Source organism: Micromys minutus (genome assembly GCF_963924665.1).
Source record: "Micromys minutus genome assembly, chromosome: 2".
Taxonomy (NCBI): Eukaryota; Metazoa; Chordata; class Mammalia; order Rodentia; family Muridae; genus Micromys; species Micromys minutus.
This window is the reverse complement of record NC_137971.1, coordinates 82,285,838-82,306,718: the sequence shown is the minus strand read 5'-3', so window position 1 is coordinate 82,306,718 and position 20,881 is coordinate 82,285,838. Positions and strand designations below refer to the sequence as shown.

At 44.1% G+C, this 20,881-nt stretch overlaps 1 long non-coding RNA gene across 1 annotated transcript; it reads right to left on the bottom strand.

The window, feature by feature from the left end:
• Positions 1–13,816: 13,816 nt before the first annotated feature.
• Positions 13,817–15,620, bottom strand: LOC308417993. The gene is made up of 3 exons (XR_013974955.1): positions 15,551–15,620; positions 14,276–14,618; positions 13,817–13,949 (listed from the first exon to the last, which is right to left on the bottom strand). It is a non-coding gene; the product is annotated as an uncharacterized lncRNA (long non-coding RNA).
• Between the last annotated feature and the right edge of the window lie 5,261 nt (positions 15,621–20,881).

Genomic DNA, 20,881 nt, shown 5'->3' with positions numbered 1-20,881 from the left:
TGGTTGCTGGGATTTGAACTCAAAACTTCTGGAAGAACAGTCAGTGCTCTTAACCACTGAGCCATTTCTCCAGCCCCATAAAATAGTTTTTAAGCTCATCTATCTTTGAGATTAAAAAATAAATAGTTATAAAAATCTTCACAATTCTTTCCTATAGTCATATGCCTCACACAAATATATAATGTTTTAAACTAAGATTATACTAAACTGTCACTAATACACTTTAAAAGTTTTAGCTTTGTATATACTTTCAGTAGTACCATGGATATTATATTTTTCTTCTATCTTGTCAAACTGATGAGCAGGAAAAGATTAAAAACAAACTCTCTAATTTGAGTTTGTCTTTTAGTTATCATAAAAGTATTTCATATGTTTCTTTGATGTTAAGTCAATGATTAAAGATGTTATTTAATGATTTGCCCTTTATTTTGCTTTTATTGTTTTCTCATTAACCCGTAGGCATAATAATGTTATCACTGTGGTCCTACTAAGGAAAGTTCTTTCTGGAAACAAAGAAATTCCTTCTGATTCTAGCTCACATAAAAGTTGGTGTGAGTGTCTGTGTTTATTGCAAATGTATAATAAACCATATAAACATTCAAGGGTAAAAATTTTGGGTTTTTTTTTTGGGGGGGGGTGTGGTTTTATTTTTGAGACATGGTTTTTCTGTGTGGTCCTGTCTGTTGTGGAACTTGCTCTGTAGACCAGGCTGGCTTCAAACTTAGAGATATACCCACTTGCCTCTGCCTGCTGAATGCTGGGATTAAAAGTGTTCACAAAGGGCTGCCCTACTATGCAGGCTAAGATGGGAAGTTTTAACTTAAAATTTTCTTTTGAGACCAGCTCTTACTATTTAGCATTGTCTGTCCTGGTACTTGCTACGTAGATCAGGCTAGCCTCTAACTCAGAAGTCCAGCTGCCTCTGTCTCCAGAGTGCTGGGATTAAAAGTGTGCACCACCACATCTGACTCACTTTGAAATTTTTTACTGAAGCATTCATCCTATCTGGGAGAGAGCCTGGGACATCATATGGTGTTTACTAAAGCTTGATTAAATTAATGAAAAGTCTAATGGAAATTCCTAAATATGCCCTTTTGACTTCTATCTTCTCAGCAAGCAATATGATATTCTTTATTCACGAAGCTCCACTTATAGCCGAGAGAAGAGGCATGTCGTTCTGGTTCTCTCTCTCTGTTTCTCCTTAAGGTGGTAAAGCACATGTTACATTTTTAGTTCTTCTATGTCTGTTTTTGAAGATTTGGTTAATAATGCTGAAAAGTTTTTCAACAAAGACATGTTGTGGGAATACCAGCTCAGCAAACCACATTAGTAAACAAGGCCAGGATTTTTAGTTTTGTTTAAATAATTTTATTTTTAAATATTTTCTATGTGTGGGTAGTTTGCCTGCATGCATGTCTGGGTACCATATGCATATAGTGTTGATGAAGGCCAGAGAGGGCTTCAGATCCCTTTTAACTGGAGGTAACAAAGGGTTATAACTACTTTGTGGGCACTGGTAATCCAGCCTGAGTTCTCTGGACTCCTGAGCCATTTGTCCTACCCAGTGCCATTTAAAGAACCATATAAAAGGAACTTCTAAATAAAAGCAAAGTTGATTTCCCCCCCTGTGGATTTTCAAATGTCCGTGGTGATCTGTGTATGCTGAAGAAATAAAATGGAGCTGTTGCCACATACTAATGAATCTGTTCCCTCTGCATGGTCAAAACAAACCCAGTGTGGACGTCTTCCCTTCTTCCAAATGAAGTATCTTAGAAATCTCTTGACACTTTTGGTCTATCATGGTTTTTGTTTTTTTTTTTTTTTTTGTTTGTTTGTTTGTTTTGTTTTTTTTTTAAAGCCGCCAGTAAATTGACTTAATGCTAACTAGTCCATGAGATCCGTAATTAACACCTTCAGAATGGTAATAAAAATATTACAGAAGTTTTTTGCTGTTTCCTAACTCGAGTAAACGGGTGATTTTTGTCCCGGCCCACTAGGCTGTCTCCAAAGGTGAAACAGGAAGGGAGAAGGTTTTACGTCAGCTGCTTCAGTTCTGTGAGGAAAGGTTGATTCTTGAGCTAGCAGTGTTTGCAGTTAACCCTTGTTACCTCTTGGGTTCTGCAGAAAGCTCCTCTGCTTCAGTGAGAACACGCTGGTAGTCTTGCGCAGGCGCAGGTAGGTGAACGTACTGTCAGGTCATCAGCTCAATGCTCCGGTCTTCAGGTACATGCTTGTCTTCTTTGCATGGGTTGTTTTTTTATCTTTTGATGTTACCCTTTTCAGTATGATCCAAAGAAACACTCTCAGAGAAAGACTTTGCCTTAGACCTCAGTAACCGTGGCCTTTGACCAAACCCCAAACTCATTTTTCAGTGCATCGGCAAAATTTCCACTAGCCCTTTGGCTCCGTGAAGGCTCAGTCAGGGTTTGGTCCATGCTGTTTGCTGGGTTTTGGTGCGTTTTTGTATTTGTATCCCTAGAGTAGTGACTGTCCATGATAAAAATACACGTGAGTACTGACTGGAGAAGTCCCTCTGTGTACACGGTAAACTGTGACCTCTGACCCTATGGTTACATAGCAAAATCACACTAGATTCTGGGGATAGCTGAGGAAAAAACTACCGACTCACAACACACCAAAGAGTGCTCTAAAAATCTTCTAAACTCAAAATCCCTTCTCCCCGCCCCCCAACTTAGGAGTGAGTAGAAAGTCAAGATTGCAAAAGGCACTGTCTCCATCCATTCTCCTGTTAAGGAGGATTTCTGCTTTTGGTGGTTTTCCATTTTATGGTGGAGTACTTGGCATTTTACTTCCGTGGAGCCTCAGCCGATATTGGGCAGACTCCCATCTTTCCAGTCACATTCTTAACCTCACTTGTTTGTATCTTGTCACTATCAAAGCTTCACCCCTGAAGACAAGAACTAGGCCCTTTATATGCAGATATAGAGAATGTGTCACACAAACTCGGTACCCAGTGAAATGTAGTTAGAGAGTCAACAGTAACTGGCAAGGTGGTTCAGCACGAGAAGGGACAGCTTAGGTTTGCTCCTCAGGACTTACGTGGTAGAGAGAACTGGCTCCTTCTGTGTCTATGACTTCCACATGCCTATGCACATATGCACACAGTAAGATAAAGGAAGAAAGGCAGACTTAGCTGGTATACCCACACAGGTGCCATGGCTCCCTTTTGCCCCCACAGGCCTAACAGTAAATACAAGTGTCTAGCTGATGGTGTCTTTAGTCAGGAGCTAAAGATTTGATCAACAAAAATGTAGGGCAACCAACTCAGCAGAGCACTGTTCCTTTAAAGCCATTGAAAGCTAGGCCAGACTTTTTTAGGGTAAAGGTAATTTCTAGGGTCTGAAGAGATGGCTCTGCAGTTAAAGTACTTGCTGCTCTTACAGAGAGGACTTGCTTGTGTTTGTTCAGTGCCTAGTACCTAACAGCCTGTTAGTTAAGTTTCAGAGTATCCAATGCCCTCTACTGGCCTCCACGGGCATCTCAGCCAATGACTACAAACCTGGATACAGCAGTATCTTAAACTTCCACCAGGGGGCAGGAGACATGATTCTCCTGTGGAAAAAAATTCTGTCAAAGTGGTGTTTATGTTATACTTCTGGGGCTGTTTTTCACATTTCAAGTTTGGAATGTCAGATATCCAGGTGCACCTATGGAATAAGTGGTGGGTGTATATGTGGAGGTCTACACTGGTACGTGAGTTAACGTTTCTCGTTCCTGCAACAAACCACCTGGCAAAAGCAACTTAAGGAAGGAGGGGGTTCTTCTGGCTCACAGTTTGAAGATGCAGTCCACCATGACCGGGAACACATGAAGGTAGATGCTTGAGGTTGGTTGGTTCCAGAGCGCCCATAGCCAAGAAGCAAAGAAGATGGATAATTGTGCTCACTTTGCTGTCTCCTTTCAGTGCAGCCCAGAACTCTAGCCCATGGGCTGGTGCTGGGTACCTGAGAATAGAAGAGTTATAAGAACTGTATGCTGGGGTACTCCAAAATTAGGGTTGATTATGGTAGATTTAAGTTTGTGTTTGAGTTTAGTCACTTTTAAGCGTTGAGGTCTTTTTATAACTTATTTGGTCTCCCTGAGCCTTCAGTTTGTATTGCTGAATTCCATTAAATGAAGATAACCTGTGGAGATTCAAGCTCATTGGCAGAATGTGTATCTAACTTGAGCAAGTCTGAAAATCTGACCCCAAACATTGCCCTTAAAATCAACTCCAGATAGGTCAAAGACGACATAAACCTGAAACTCCACAATGGTAAGAAAAAGGTAAGGAAACCACCTTGAGACACAGGCACAGGCAAAGGCTCCCTTTCCCAGAAAACAGTAGCAACACTTGACAAGTGAGGTCTCGCAAAGTTTAAAAGCTCCTGCAGAGGAAGAAAGCAGTGAGGTGAAGGACCAGCCTGCAGAATGGGAGAAAACCTTTGCCACCTATGCTTCTGACGGGATTGACGTACAAAGACGTCAGAAGTAGGGAGAAATAAAACAGACAAATGAGCTAATAAATGGTCGCCTTTGGGAGAAGCACAAATGAGAAGTGAACACAGGATATTCAGTGTCACTGTCACCAGAGAAATGCAAATTAAAATCACATGGAGATTCCCTGTCACTCCAATTGGATGGCAGATGTTAAGACGATAAATTACCACACAGCTGGGTATGGTGGCGCATGCCTTTGATCCCAACACTTGGGAGGCAGAGGCAGATGGGTCTTTGTGAGCTTGGGACCAGCCTGCTCTATAAAGCAAGGTCCAGGACAGTAGAGCTACTTAATAGAGAGGCTCTGTCTCACAAAACGAAATAAATGAATAAGTATTAAAAAACCAAACCAAACCTGGAAAGTATGCAAACAGAAGAGAGCCCTTATATGCTGCTGGTGGAATTGTTAAAATGATTTATTCATTTATTTGCTTTGGAAAGAGGGTCTCACTGGGTCGCTCTGGCTCTCCTGGAACTTACTATGTGTGTAGACTAGGCTGGCCTTGAACTCACAGAGATCCCCAGCCTCTGCTTCCAGGGCACTAGGATTAAAGGTGTGTGGCACTACACAAGGCAGAATGGTGGTTCTTAAAGAAAAGTTGGTTCTGGAGGGACTGGTCCAGAAGCTGGGCAGGCCTAGGCTTGCCAGACAGATAGTCCCCACTCCCCCCAACATGCCACTGGACCTGGATTCCCTGTCAGAGGCCTGAGATGAAGAACAGTTTACTTTCTGGATTGGACCCCACTGAAGGACTACCATGGTCTATGGTGCCACTAAGGGCCATGTGTGAGTCAGTGGTTTTGATGTGGCCTGTGGACGGGTTGCTGCTTATGACCCATGTTACTAGTGAAGGCCATGCTCATGTCCCTGGTCTGTGTTGTTGCCTGAAGCCATTTTGATGTCTGTGGACTATGCTGCTGCGCCCCTCCCCAAGGCAGGGGGGGGGCGCCATATTGGTATTAGTGGTTTGCACTGCCACCAGAGGCCATGATGTCTAGGCTGTGCTGCCTCCAAGGGTCACATCTGGATGCGTGATCCTACTGTGTCAGTGGATGGGGTGGGGGAGTGGGGGTATACGTTTGTGACCTGTGCTGTGGTCTAAAATCGTGCAGAAACCCATTGTCCATAAAGAGTCAGAAAGCCACTTCTGCAGTGATATTGATGACTGCAGTGGCATAGTTGAGAGGAAAGGGCATGGAAGACTTCTGTGATAATCCCCCTCCCCCTCAAAAAAAAGGACCAACCTAAAAATGAAGTCATCAGAAAGAACTCTTACATTGTGATTAAGATGCTGAAGTGTAGCTCTCCACAATTGATGGCTTCTGGCAGGGGTGCAGATGGGGAAGAACTCAGCTTTTCTTAGGTGGCTGGCCACTGGGAGTTTGATCATGTTCCAGTGAGCATGTGCAACACAAATTGGACTTGTTTTATTTTATTATTGTTTTTATTTTGTTGGGAGGAGATCACATGGTGGGGAGGGGCATGCACAGAAGGACTAGGAAATGAGATGGTGTATGCTGTGAAATTCCCAAAGAATTGATAAAAAACATTATTTTGGGGAAAAAAAGAGTTGATGTATCATTTGTCCCAGCTTGACCATTCTTATGTATTAACCTAAAGTATTCAAGTCAATATATAGAGATACTTGTATATTAATGTGTACTGTAGCTCTATGCACAGTGCTTAAATTATGGAAACAATCTGGGTGTCCAACAAAGAAATGTGGGATGGAGAGATGGCTCAGTGGTTAAGAGCATTGGCTGCTCTTCCAGAGGTCCTGGGTTCAAATTCCAACAACCACATGGTGGCTCACAACCATCTATAATGGAATCTGATGCCCTCTTCTGATGTGTCTGAAGATAGCTACAGTGTACTTATATGTAATAAATAAATAAAACATTAAAAAAAGAAACTTTCAGCCTTAAAGAATTAAAGTTACATTTCAAGGAAAATGGGTGCAACTGGAAATAATCACATTAGGCAAAGTTGGTTAGGTAATGTCAGAGGGACACGTATTGTTTGTTTTCTTTCATTGTGGTTCGTGGATTTTATACAGAAAAAAATCATAAGTGTCCATGAGATACAAGTAGAAGTAAAATTGTCTAGAGGGAAAACAGTAATAAAAAAGGAGAAGTGAAGGGGACTGGAGAACTGGCTCAGAGGTTAAGAGCACTATGTGCTCTTCCAGAGGTTCTGAGTTCAAATCCCAGCAACCACATGGTGGCTCACAACCATCTATAATGAGGTATGGCTTGTGAAAAAAAACAGGTGATGAAGGACTCTTGGCTAATGACCCACATGTATTGGTCCGCCTTACACTGCATGGTTGAGCTCCATTTGTCAGAATGCCATAGAGAGAAACACACCCAAAAACTTCTGGTGCTGTGCTGCAGTTTCTTGCCGCTTTTGATGACTCAGGCTGACTGGCAGAGTGGTGTCAGCTGAGACAGACACACATGGCTGAGGCTAGACCCATGGAGGACACATGGTATTTGGAGGGTATAAATAGGACTCTTTGGACACTGAAGGAAGCAAAGCTTGGCTTATAGAGCTAGCTGTGCAAAGCTTGTTGGTCTCTTGATTAGCCGAGAGAGGCACAGCTGAGAGCTTTTCCTGATGTCCCTCCGGATCACCCCTGCTGAATAGTGCATGCTAAGGCTGAGGTCTGGCTGTCTCTGCTAGGTAGTTCCTCCACTGCTGATTCGAGTTTGCTATCCTGGTGAACTGGTGACTGCAGTTGTATCCATGAAGTGTCTGCAAGTGAACTGAGCTGCCGCTGTTGACCTGTGAGCTGAACTGTCAATTTCCAGACAACCCAGACTAGACTTGCTCCAAAGAACCTTTCTTAACAGGTCCACTTCTCCCTGTATTCTTTCTTTTCCACTACCTCTATTGGGTGGTGGGCTACAAGGGAGGTTAAAGTTACAGACATAAAAAAGTTAGATATGGGGTATGGGGGAATATGCTCAAAGTATATACTTGTATGAAAATATCCTCATGGATGCTAGTTGCTTTTCTGTTGCTGTGATAAAATACCATGACCAGAAGCAACTCACAAAAGACATTATTTTGGCTTACAGTCCAGATAAGGCCTCATTGATAATGATGATGATGGTGGTGATGCTGCTGCTGCTAATAGTGATGATGATGAGGATGATGAAAGATGTCTTCATCCACATGCAAAACCAGAGATTGAACTGGCTATAAAGTAGTAACTTAGTTCTTCCAACAAGGCTCTACCCCTGAAGGCTTCATAACCTCTCCTCAAAATACCAACAATTAGGGAACAGATGTTTAGATATGTACCTAGGGGAGACTTTCTCATTCAAACCACCACAGTAAGCATTAGCTTACTGTCTATATGGATGACCAAATCAGCTCAATCAACAGGTTGTCCGGTGCGGGAGTGAGGATTAAAAAGATAAAAGACAATTAGACAACCTTGTAGCATGATCCCAGCCAGTTCTGAGGCTGAGAAGGGTTAATTTTTTTCCTAGTCTGCTTTTATACCACTTTAATTACATGCAAGTAATAAGGTCAGTTCTAGGTTAAGAGAACTAGCAAGAAGCTGCCTGCACATTCTCCATTACAAGATGGCGCTGACATCCGGCTGGAGTGAACAGTAAACTAGTCATGTGCGTACGCGCTGGGTAACTTTCCACTCCTTGAGCTCTGCCTCTCCCGTGGCGTCATAGGGCCTGATGAGTTTCAACCAATCAGGGGGCTCCACGTCCAAGGCGAGAACTGATTCCTATATAAGGGGATGGGCTAGATAGTTCGGAGTCTTCGTCTTCACTTGTTGCAAGCTTATGCTCTGCCTCTCGAGATGCATTAAAGCTTTACCGCAAAAGAATCCTATTCATGTGCCGCGTCGTTCTTGCTGGTGAGACGGTTCCGCGGGACATCTGGTGCCTGAACCGGGAACTCGACCACTCCATCGTCAGCACCACCGAAGACCCCCTGTCTCTGGGCAGGGAGGATCCAGAACTGCGGGAAGGTAAGTTCGGCAAGGTATGTCTGACCCTGGATCTTTCTTTAAATTTGGTTTAAATCTTCCACGGCTGTGGGAAGGGTCCGTAGAGGCTCTGGTCTTTGTCAGTGCAGTTTTTATTCTCTTTCTCTTAATTTCTTACTGTGTCCATCGGGGCTGGTGTTAATTTTGTGCTTAAGTCGGACGTAGATAAGCCACGGCACCCCTGAGTCCCATAAGTCTTTTGTAGATAAAAAAAAGCAGAACGCGCTGAGACTCGCCTTTCAGTTTCACTTAGTGCTGCGACGTAAATAAGCCGCGGGCATTACATCGCTGTGAAGGGCTCCTCACACTTGACCGTTACAGCCCTTCAGTCAATTCTTAAGCAGAGAGATCTAAAATTGCCCACCCGCATCTTACAGCGTTTCGTAAAAGAGGTAGAGCGTGCTGCCCCTTGGTTTGCGGTCTCTGGGTCTCTCTCACCAGCCTCATGGAAAAAATTGGGTAGAGATTTAGGCCGTGCGCAGACTGCTGGAGACCTCAGGCCCGGGACCATGGCCATTTGGACGATGGTACAAAATTGTTTAAAAGATGAGAGTTGTAGGCCCGCTGTCGCTGCGGGGCAAGAGGCATTGAGTGAAGTTCAGGATAGACTATCAGAAGCCGAACAGAGAGAGAGGATGGGCGCGCGCAGGAAAAGGCACCCCCCCTTAAGGAAAACAGCCCTCCAGGTACGCTGCACAGCGGGAGAGTTGTTACCCACAAACCTTCAGATTTTCATTCCCTTATGCCCTCTAATATTAAGAAAAGGGGAGTCAGCTTGTACCCTGTAGAGGACCTTGAGGCTCTTAACATTGATAGCCCCAAGACTTCAGATGATGATGAGCGAGAAGGCTTAGACCCAGAAGAAGAAGCAGAGATAGATGAAGAAGCAGCTAGATATAAAATGGGATATAAAGAGGGAAAAGGCTTGGGACGCTATGAACAAGGATCCCTAGAGCCTGTCTCGCCTAACCCCAACAAAGAAAGGCAGGGTCTGGGCTTTTCCTAAGCGCCATTGAGGCAGTACGGCCCATACCATGGAAAATGGAGGTTCCGGTATGGGTTCCTCAGTGGCCCGTTACCTCCGAAAAATTAGAAGCTGTTACCCAATTAATTAGAGAACAACTACAATTGGGTCATGTAAAACCCTCTACTTCACCTTGGAATACCCCCATTTTTGTGATTAAAAAGAAATCAGAAAAATGGTGATTGTTGCATGACTTGAGAGCCATCAATGAACAAATGCATTTGCTTGGCCCTGTACAATGTGGCCTACCGGTTCTCACGGCGCTCCCAAAACATTGGCCTTTAATGATAATAGATATTAAAGATTGTTTCTTTTCCATACCTTTACATTCTCAAGATAGGCCTAGGTTTGCCTTTACCCTTCCTTCTATTAAGCAAATGGATGTTACCCATGTCTCCTCCTTTGGTAAGCTGCAATATGTACATGTATCCATTGACACCTGTTCGGGTGTAATTGCAGCCACTCCCTTATCTGGAGAGAAGGCCTCGCATGCCATCCAACATTGCCTAGAGGCCTGGAGTGCCTGGGGTAAACCAAAGTTCTTAAAAACAGATAATGGTCCTGCTTATACCTCACAAAAATTCCAACAATTTTGTAGCCACATGGCCGTGACACATCTCACAGGTTTGCCTTACAACCCACAAGGGCAAGGCATCATCGAACGTGCTCACCGCACCCTCAAATCCTATTTAATAAAACAAAAAGGGGGAATTATGCAAGCTCTACCCCCTGGTAGAGCTTAAATTTTAAAAATCTTGATGACCACGGCCATATGGCAGCTGAAAGGCATTGCCTACCCATGGACAAACCAAGAGAGATGGTGAAATGGAAAGATGTTATAACTAATAAATGGAAAGGACCGGATCCTGTGTTGATCAGATCCAGGGGAGCTGTTTGTGTTTTCCCTCAGGATGAAAATAATCCCTTCTGGGTCCCTGAGAGGCTCACTCGAAAAATGGTGGAGACTCCTGATGACAGCCCTGCTCCTGATGCTTTGGAACCAGAGAGTCAGAGGAGAGGCGAGGTGGGCGATTCTGTCGGCATTCCCGAAACCAATTCCAGTGGAACATGATGCTACAGTCTTCCCTAAGTTTTTCATCACCGATATCAACTTGGGTGGGGGTGGGACTCTTTGGAGCAATCCTTTGCTGCGGACTTGTGTTGCTTCTCTGGCTGGTTTGTAAGCTCAAGGCCCAAACAAAAAGAGACAAGATGGTTATTGCCCAAGCGTTTGTCGCTCTAGAACATGGAGCATTCAGCCTATATCTGGTTGTCTATGCTTAAGCAGTAGGTCGCCGGCCAGACAGCTCTTGCACTCCTAGAACTTCGGTTCATTGCACAGGATTAAAGTGTCTGGCTTGAGCAGCCCATGAGGGATGCCGAGCTAAACATCGCACTGAGAGCCCCTCGCCGCGGGGTATCTCTGGGAGATATGTCATCTTGCATGAGGGTTGCCTGCCCCAATGTTCCTCCCTCAGAAAAACGGCAGAGTGACAGGTCAAGAGTACTACGGGCTACAAAAAGCCTAGCGGTTACTCCTGTACATGGTCTTTATACACCTTAATGAGGATTTGACTTCTATCTCCGCCCTCCTAATATGGGTGTCCTACTTTGCTTAAAGAATAAAAGAAAGGGGGAGATGTGGGGTGCTGCCTGCACATTCTCCATTACAAGATGGCACTGACATCTGGCTGGAGTTAGCAGTAAACAAGTCATGTGCGCATGCTCTGGGTAACTTTCCACTCCTTGAGCTCTGCCTCTCCCGTGGCGTCATAGGGCCTGATGAGTTTCAGCCAATCAGGGGGCTCCACGTCCAAGGCGAGGACTGATTCCTATATAAGGGGACGGGCTAGATAGTTCGGAGTCTTCGTCTTGTTGCAAGCTTATGCTCTGCCTCTCAAGATGCATTAAAGCTTTACCGTAGAAGAATCCTATTCATGTGCCACGTCGTTCTTGCTGGCGAGACGGTTGCGCAGGACACAAGACAATGAACAAAGTCCCACAACTACTGTTTCTAAGGGCTTATCGATATCTGAGCCCACTTCCCTGTCCTTGCCCAAAGTCTTATTATTGCCTAAAGCCTACTTCTTTGTTCTAGCCTAAAATCACATTTCTGCCTGAGATTACTTCCTGGTCCTGGCCCAATGTCAAATTCTTGCCAAGCACCCCGAAAGCTCTCCACATAAAGAACTTACTGTGTATAGTGAACATACTATGTATAGTGAATATACACCAGTGGGTTGTACATAGATTGGCAGTGCTTCTTATGATCACTGTGACAATTAGGGAAATTTCTCATGTAAAGTGCTTAGGTTACTGTGGGCTTGTGATGAGTACTCTGTAAGTGCTGGCTCTCATCAGTGCTTTCAGAATCCACGCCTTCCCAAAGCTGCTGTTGCTGTAGCTTTTGAGATAGTCATAGTAGCAGCAATGCTTACTGATTAATTAACACATGAACAGCAGCCTGGAAGTGTGCAGTGAGCTGCCTCCCTCCACTCTCATTTCTTAAATAATCCTTTTAGCAAAAGAACTAGATTTTTGGGCTGGAGAGATGGCTCAGCAGTTAAGAGCACTGACTGCTCTTCCAGAGGTCCTGAGTTCAATTCCCAGCAACCACATGGCTCACAACCATCTCTAATGGGATCTGATGCCCTCTTCTGGTGTGTCTGAAGACAGCGACAGTCAGCTCACATGCATTAAATAAATAAATACAAGAACTAGCTTTTGAAGTCTTTTTTTTTTTTTTTTTTTTTTTTTTGGGTATGTAAACCAGGCCGGGCTAAAACTCATGGAAATCCATCTGTCTTTCAAGTGCTGGGATAAAAGGCATGTGCCACCATGCCTAGCCCCCAAATATTTAAGTTTTGACTTATTCTCTTTTGCTGACTTTACTCATTTTGTTTAGTTGCCAAGATTGGTGAAGCACAGCAATAGGGTTACCCTTTAATGACCTGACATGCAGGGTAACTGACTGGTAAGAGGAAACCATGTCAGTGGGGTTTGAAGTACAGACACCCAGAGTTGGGACAGTGGCTCAGTTGGATACAATGGTGCGCACTTCACCCTTGCCCACTGTAATGGTTTATTCTTGGTTGTCAACTTGACTATATGTAAAGAACAGACCTTTGGGATTTTGGAGCAAAGCTATACCATTATCTGCAGACAACTATTCTTCCTTTGGAAAAGAGCTCTATTCGGCCTTAGTGGAAACTGAACATTTGACAATAGGACACCAAATTATCATGCTACCTAAACTGCCCATCATGAGCTGGGTGCTATCAGACCCTCCAAGCCATAAAGTAGGACGTGCACTGAAGCAGTCGATTATCAAATGGAAGTGGTACATACATGATTGGACCCGGGCAGGTCCTGAAGGCACAAGCAAGTTACAAGAAGACGTTCAAATGCCTACGGTTTCTATTGTTACAATGCCATCTGCTGCCAAGCATGTGCCTATAGCCTCATGGGGTGTTCCCTATGATCAGCTGACTGAAGAAGAGACTAGGACCTGGTTTACTGATGACTCTACACATTATGCAGGCACCACTCAGAAGTGGACAGCTGCTGCATTACAACCCCTTTCTGGGACAACCCTGAAACATACAGGTGAAGAAAAATCTTCACAGTGGGCAGAACTTTGGGCAGTACACATGGAATTACAGGTTTTTTTTTTCTTGTTTTTTTTTGGAAAAAGAAATAGCCAGATGTATGGTTGGATTGGCTGGATGGTCACAGGGACTTGGAAAGATCCCGATTGGAAAATTGGTGAGAAAGACATCTGGGGAAGAAGTATGTGGATAGATCTCTCCAAATGGGCAAAGGATGTGAAGATATTTGTGTCCCATGTAAATGCTCACCAAAAGTTGACTTCTTCAGTAATCAAGTGGATAAGATGACTCACTCTGTAGACAGCCAGCCTCTTTTCCCATCCATCCCTGTCAAGCTCAATGGGCACATGAACAAAGTGGCCATGGTGGCCAAGATTGAGGTTATGGTTGGGCTCAACAACACAGACTTCCACTCACCAAGACTCTCCTGGCTACAGCTGCTGCTGAATGCCAGATCTGCCAATGGCAGAGACCAATGCTGAGGCCCAGATAGGTACCATTCCTTGAGGTCGGCAGCCAGCAACATGATGGCAGGTTGACTACATTGGACCACTTCTGTGGAAAGGAAAATGTTATATTCTTACTGGAGTAGATACATATTCTGGTTATGGATTTGCCTTTCCTGCATGTAATCCTTCTGCCAAAATCACCATCCATGGACTTACAGAATGCCTTATCCATCTTCATGGTATTCCACACAATATTGCTTCTGACCAAGGAACTCATTTCACAGACAAAGAAGTGCCACAGTGGACCCATGATCATGAAATCCACTGGTCTTACTGTCTTGGGGTTTTATAGCTGTGAACAGACACCATCCATTACCAAGGCAACTCTTATAAGACAACATTTTCTTTAAGTTAGATATTTTATTTATTTACATTTCAAATTATATTCCCTTTTCTGGTTTCTCCTCCACAAACCCTTTATCCCATTCTCAATTCTCCATCCCCTTACCTCTATGAGGATGCTCTCCCACTCACCCACCCACCCACTCCCACCTCAACGCCCTGGCATTTCCCTACACTGGAACATTGAGCCTTTTCAGGACCAAGGGCCTCTCCTCTCACTGGTGTCAGATAGGACCATCCTCTGCTACATATGCAGCTGGAGACATGGGTCCTTACATGTGTATTCTTTGGTTGGTGGTTTAGTCTCTAGGGGGTCTGGTTGGTTGGTGTTGTTGTTCTTCCCATGGGGTTGCAAACCCTTTCAGCTCCTTCAGTCCTTCCTCTAGTTCCTCCATTGAGATCCTCATGTTCAGTCCAATGGTTGGCTGTGAGTATCCACATCTGTATTTGTCAGGTTCCAGCAGAGCCTCTCAGGAGACAGCTATATCAGGCTCTTGTCAGCAAGTACTTCTTGGCATTTTCAATAGTGTCTGGGTTTGGTGTTTGTGTATACCCAGGTGGGGCAGCTTCTGGATGGCCTTTTATTTAGCATTTGCTCTGCACTCTGGCCCTGTAGTTCCTTTAGACAGAAACAATTCTGGATTAAAAATTTGGAGATGAGTGGGTGGCCCCATCCCCCAACCAGGAGCCTTGCCTAACCTCTGGATATGGTTTTCCCACCCCTTTGTTGGGCATTTTAGCCAATCTCATCCCCATTGGGCCCTGGAAGCCTCTTGCTTTTCTGGTATATGGGACTTGCTGGTGGCAAATCAAAAGAGAACAGATTTTCCACATTTAAAAATATATAGAGACTCTTAGTGAGTTTCAACATTTTTGTTAGAAATCTGGATAGACTATTTAGAAGGAAAAAATTGCCTTTTATTTTTTATAGTCTACCCCTCTGCTGTTCTGATGATTTATTTTTCCTATAGGTCACTTGAAAAGTAATTGTTACTTACATTTGTAATTAATTATATTAGGCATAATGGGTCAATTGAAATTCCTTTCATAGGAATTTTTCTTTCTCTTACTAAAACTGAAAAACAAAAGGAAAAAAGCCTAGAGGGAAACCATAGCAATTTCCCTCTCTCTATCGCTTTCCAGCACACTCTAGAAACCACCCGCTTCAAGATAACATCTGCTCTCCACCAGCCAGAGCACTGTTTGCTTTCCTATGTAATTCATAACAATGAAAGGAAAAAGTGAACACAACTGGACAAAACGAAACAGAACATTATCCTTCAGAGAAACTTCACCTTACCAAAGAGGAAAGAACACAAAGCAAAATGAATAAAATGAGGGACAAATTTGTAGTTTTTTAAATATTTTTTCTCCCTATCCAAGGCATTAATTGCTACCAGCAGCATCTAAGGGAATTTCACACTTAGCTTGGGACTGATTCCAGGTTGACTTTTTCTCTCTCCTTGAGGAAAGAAAACAGAGCAGGGCAAATGAGAATGTCTGCATTAGTTACAAAAGTCTCCCATCATGAAATGCCCATTCTTCTGTTACCTTTATCACCTCAGCAAGAAGCCAAAAGCAAAGAACCCTGGAGCTGTCCCCAACAATAAAAGATGCTAACCATGGCCTGCAGGGAAAGAAATATTTGTTTTTAGTAGAGAGCACTTTCCAGATAACCTCAGAGTACATTCCTATTTTTAAAAACTAGAGCAGAATATGTTAGGACAGCAATGAACATTTGTTTAGAAAAAAATGCAAAGCACTTATAACGGGTAAAATAATTTCTACACGCAACTATGTATTAAAGAAAGGCATCTTTATTTCTCCTTTATAAATCTCATTTTATGGCAGAGGCAGGCAGATCTCTATGAGTTCAAGGCCAGTGGTCTACACAACAAGCTCCAGAACAGCCAGGGTTCTATATAGAGAAACCTTGTTTCCAGGAGAAGTAGAAGGAGGAGAAGGAGGAGAAGGAGGAGGAGGAGGAGGAGGAGGAGAAGAAGAAGAAGAAGAAGAAGAAGAAGAAGAAGAAGAAGAAGAAGAAGAAGAAGAAGAAGAAGGAGATCTGTTTTTATTTCTGCATTTGTATGCATGCATGGCATATGTGTGAGTTCAATTGCATATGGACCACCACATGACTGTGGAGGTCAAGGGCACCATTAGTGCTGGTTTTCAAGGTCCATTCACTTGTGCTTGAGTCTGGGTTTTCTGTTGTCATTGCTGTATACATCAGGCCAGTCTCTGGTCTCTGTCTCTTATTTCACCTAAGGTGGGTGTATTAGCGTTCTCTAGAGTCACAGAACGTATGTAATGTCCCTATATATTAAAGAAATTTATTATGATGACTTATAATCTGTAGTCCAACTAACCCAACAATGGGAAGGTGTGGATGGGAAGTCCAAGAATCTAGTAGTTGCTCAAACAAGGCTAGTTGTTTGAGCTGGTCTTCTGTAAAAGTAGGCTCCAACAGATGTGCTGGTAAGCGCAAGCAGTCAAAAAGAGTGAATTTTTCTTCTTCCAATGTCCTTATGTAGGCCTCCTCAGGTGTGGCCTAGATTAAAGGTATATACTACCAAGCCTGGATCTGGGACTTGCTTTGTCCCAGGCTGACCTTGAACTCGGAGATCTCCTTGCCTCAATCTCCTGGGATTAAAAGTGTGTACTACCTGGGTCTAAACTTTTCAGGGCCACTATGCCTCAAGATCTTTATGCCAAGATCCAGGTCAGAAACTCCTGTTTTCCAGCCTCAAGATCTGGATCACAGGTGTGCCCTCCAATTCTGGATTGTACTTCATTCCAGATATAGTCAAGTTGACAACCAGGAATAGCCATTATAATCCATCCCTTATCAACTTGACACAAATCATATCTCATGTCCAAATGAAACAATAACCAGGTCAAAAACATGCCTAATATATAACTATTTCTCATACAATTGTATGAGTTTCCAGTTCAATGGAATGCCTGTTGTGCCCCTCACCCCCCAACTAAAACTTCTAGGCCAGCAGAATCTAGGGTTGTAGGAACAGGAAGCAAAACTTTCTTGGGAGTGGTAGTGGGTAGAACTATTCCCTTTTCTACCCCTTGATTCCTGGACCCATGGATCCTGGCTATGGGAAAAACTGTACCATATATCAGACACTGATTCAAAGCATATACTGCCTTCTGAAGAACTCTGCCCCAGCCCTCCATGCTGTTGCCACCTAATTGGCACCGTAACTGTGTTTTCAAAAGGCCATTCCATCTTTCTATCTGACCAGCTGCTTCAGGATGGTAGGGAACTTGGTAAGTGTGATGGCTTGTATGTACTTGACCCAGGGAGTGACACAGTTAGAAGGTATGGCCCTGTTGAAGTGGGTGTGGCCTTGTTGGAGTAGGTGTATCACTGTTGGTGTGGGCTTTAAGACCCTCATTTTAGCTGCCTGGAAGCTAGTATTCTGCTAGCAACCTTCAGATGAAGATGTAGAACTCTCAGCTCTTCCTGCACCATGCCTGTCTGGATGCTGCCATGTTCTTGCCTTGATGATAATGGACTGAACTCTGAACCTGTAAGCCAGCCCCAATTAAATGTCCTTTTCAAGAAGGAAGACCAAAGTATGGATGCTTCAGTCCTTCTTAGAAGGGCAAACAAAATACTCACAGGAGGTAAAGGGTGGGAGGGACTTGGGAGGAAAAGAGGAGGAGGAGGAGAAGGAAGAATCAGGTATGGGAGGAGATGAGGATGATATACAGAGATTCAAGAGATTGAACAGGGGTGTATAGCAATGGGGGGTGGGGAACTGGGGGTAGCCACCAGAAAGTTCCAGATATTAGGAAAGCAAAAGGCTCTCAGGACCCAAAGGGGAGGAGATTAGTGTCCCGCGCAACTGTCTCGCCAGCAAGAACGACGCGGCACACAAAATAGGATTCTTCTGCGGTAAAGCTTTAATGCTCTCGAGAGGCAGAGCATAATCTTACATCAAGTAGAAGCGAAGACCACGAACTATCTAGCCCGTCCCCTTATATAGGAATCAGTCCTTGCCTTGGACGTGGAGCCCCCTGATTGGTTGAAACTCATCAGGCCATATGACGCCACGGGAGAGGCAGAGCTCAAGGAGTGGAAAGTTACCCAGCGAGTGCGCACATAACTTGTTTACTGCTAACTCCAGCCGGATGTCAGCACCATCTTGTAATGGAGAATGTGCAGGCAGCACCCCACAGATTAGCTTAATTGCCCAACAAAGGGGAGGGAGAACCTGTAGAGACCATATCTAGAGCTTAGGCAAACCCCTGGTTGAGGGATATATATATGTATATGTGTATATGTATATATCTATATATATCTATTTATCTATATCTATCTATATATCTATATTAACACACACACATGTACACACACACACACACACACATACACATACACACACATACACACACAGAGTGGGAATCAAACTATGGTTTTGTGTATGATAGTTAAGATGTCTTCCATGGAGCCTAAGCCACATTTCTCTAAATATGATTACTTGTATATATATTTTTGCCAAATATATGTAGCATATGTTTTGTTTTACAAAAATTTCAAAATATCAAGTCTTCTTTGCAAGAAGAATCCCAGTTTGCACCTTAAACCTAAGGCTCTCTAGGCCAGACTCAATGAAGCCTAACACTCAAAAGAAAAGTTGCTGCTGGCATTCTGGGTCTCTCCAGCATCCAGATGGCCTGTCTGTAGCCTCGCCAGAACCAAACCCTTCCTGCTGCCTGTTCAGCTGGCCGTGGATGGCAGCCCCAAACTACACCAGCTTCCATACCCGGTAACTCTTGATTGCCCAAGATTTTCAAGAAAAGGTAGGATGTCCAATGGGAATTTGAAAGAGTAAACCAAGTTTTAATCTAGGAGCCCAGTGTAGATAATATTGACCCCTGTCCACCTTGACGGACTTCCTCTCACAGTAGCTCAGCCAACTCCTGGCAGGAGAGGAACAGCCTTTTGGAAGGGAGTGTGTGTGGGCAGCTTGCAGGTGAGGACAGGGTTGCCAAAGCAGACCGTGCGGTTTGTCCTGCCTACACCCAGGACCTGACTTGGGCCTTTCCAGAGCATGTGTACACACAGGGCCATTCTGCTGTTTGGGGTGTGGTTAATTTAAAAAAAAAAAAAGTCATTGGCAAGACTTTGTGCAGCAAACAAGAATGTGCAATGGCAGATGTAAAATGACCATACATGGATTTGAGTGGGGTTTCTCTGAAGCAGCCCAGACAGGAAAACAAGCCTGTGCTGTATCTTTAAAGTACTCTCAGAAATCTTTCTAGTGGCAGCCATTGTTCTCATTTGAATGTCACCAGGAGGTAACACACAGCAGCAGACTGAGCTTGAAGGTAAAGATTCTCGGTAGTTTGCTCTTCTCCACCTAGAAATGTTAGTAGCTCATCTGCAAGGATGCTTCTCAGTTGGCTGGAAAAAGTGTTCCCAGGTGAAGCTGGGACCCATGTCACATTCCTCCCTATACGTCTGTGTTCACTCTTATTTAAATAATAATAATGATAATAATAATAATAATTATATTTCCAAGAGATTATACTTTGCACAGTTAGACACCTGAGATATTCAGCCCAATACAAAGTCCTGGTTTGGGGCTGGAGACATTGCTGGCTGACACTGTCTACCTAGAACGCACAGTCTTGGGTTTGGTCCCTAGTACACAAGGAGTGGCACAAAGCACGGACTGTAATCCCTGCACTTGAGAGGCAGAAGCAGGAGGGTCCATAGTTTAAACTCATTCTCAGCTACTCAACAGCTTCATGCCTTGGGAGACATGAGATCCTCTCTCAAACAATAAATAAACAATAAAAGAAAGACAAGAAACACATTTATGGCTTATAGGTCAGAGGACATGAACAAAGAGGGGAAAATTTTAAAGTGTTAGCTTTTTAAAATTTTTAATTAATTAATTTTATTCTTACACTCAAGATTTTATTCCCCTCCCAGTCCACCCTCCTCCTGTTCCACATCCCACACCTCCTCCTCATCCCCCCCCATCCCCCCCCCCCCCCCCCCCCCCGTCTCCACGAGGATGTCCCCACCCCACCTACCCTGCCAGACCTTTAAATTTCCTGGGGCCTCCAGTCTCTTGAGGGTTAGGTGCATCTTCTCTGACTGAACCCAGACCCGAGAGTCCTCTGCTGTATATGTGTTGGGGGCCTCATATCAGCTGGTGTATGCTGCATGGCTGGTGGTCCACTGTCTGAGAGATCTCAGGGTCCAGGTTAATTGAGACTGCTGGTTCTCTTACAGGGTTGCCCTCCTCCTCAGCTTCTTCCAGCTTTTCCCCAATTCAACCACAGGGGTCAGCAGCCTCTGTTGATTGGTTGGGTAAAGTGTTAGTTTTTATAGAGCTCTCAGAGGAGGGGGATAAGAAGAAAGGAGGAAAGAGAAACAAACAAAAATAAACATAAATCAGAGCTGTGAAGAACAGAGCTTACAAACACTACTTAGGGAAGGAAGAATTAAAAAATACAGTTGAAATGAAAAGGACGTATATAAAAGAATAAAATAGCTCTCCCGTTTGCCGATTTGTTGCGTTCTGCCTGGAGTGATGGGCAGCTGTTCTAAGCCGAACCTCTCAGCAGTCGACATAAAAGGCCACTCTGGCACAGGCCTCTTTGTGGCTTCACAACTCAGTTTCTTCCCTTGACCTTCTCCACCCACTCAGCTCTTGTCTCCAGCCTCCCTGCATGCACCTCTGTTTAACTGCACAAAGTTGCCTCCTGCACCCCGACCTTGTCTCCTTGTGGTGGACAAAGATCATGAACACTGGGACCGTGCATCCAGTCATGTTGTCTCTGGCCAGCCTGGGTAACACTCCTCCCAGTTGGACCCAGTCCTCAGGGCTCTTTCCTCTGAAAGAC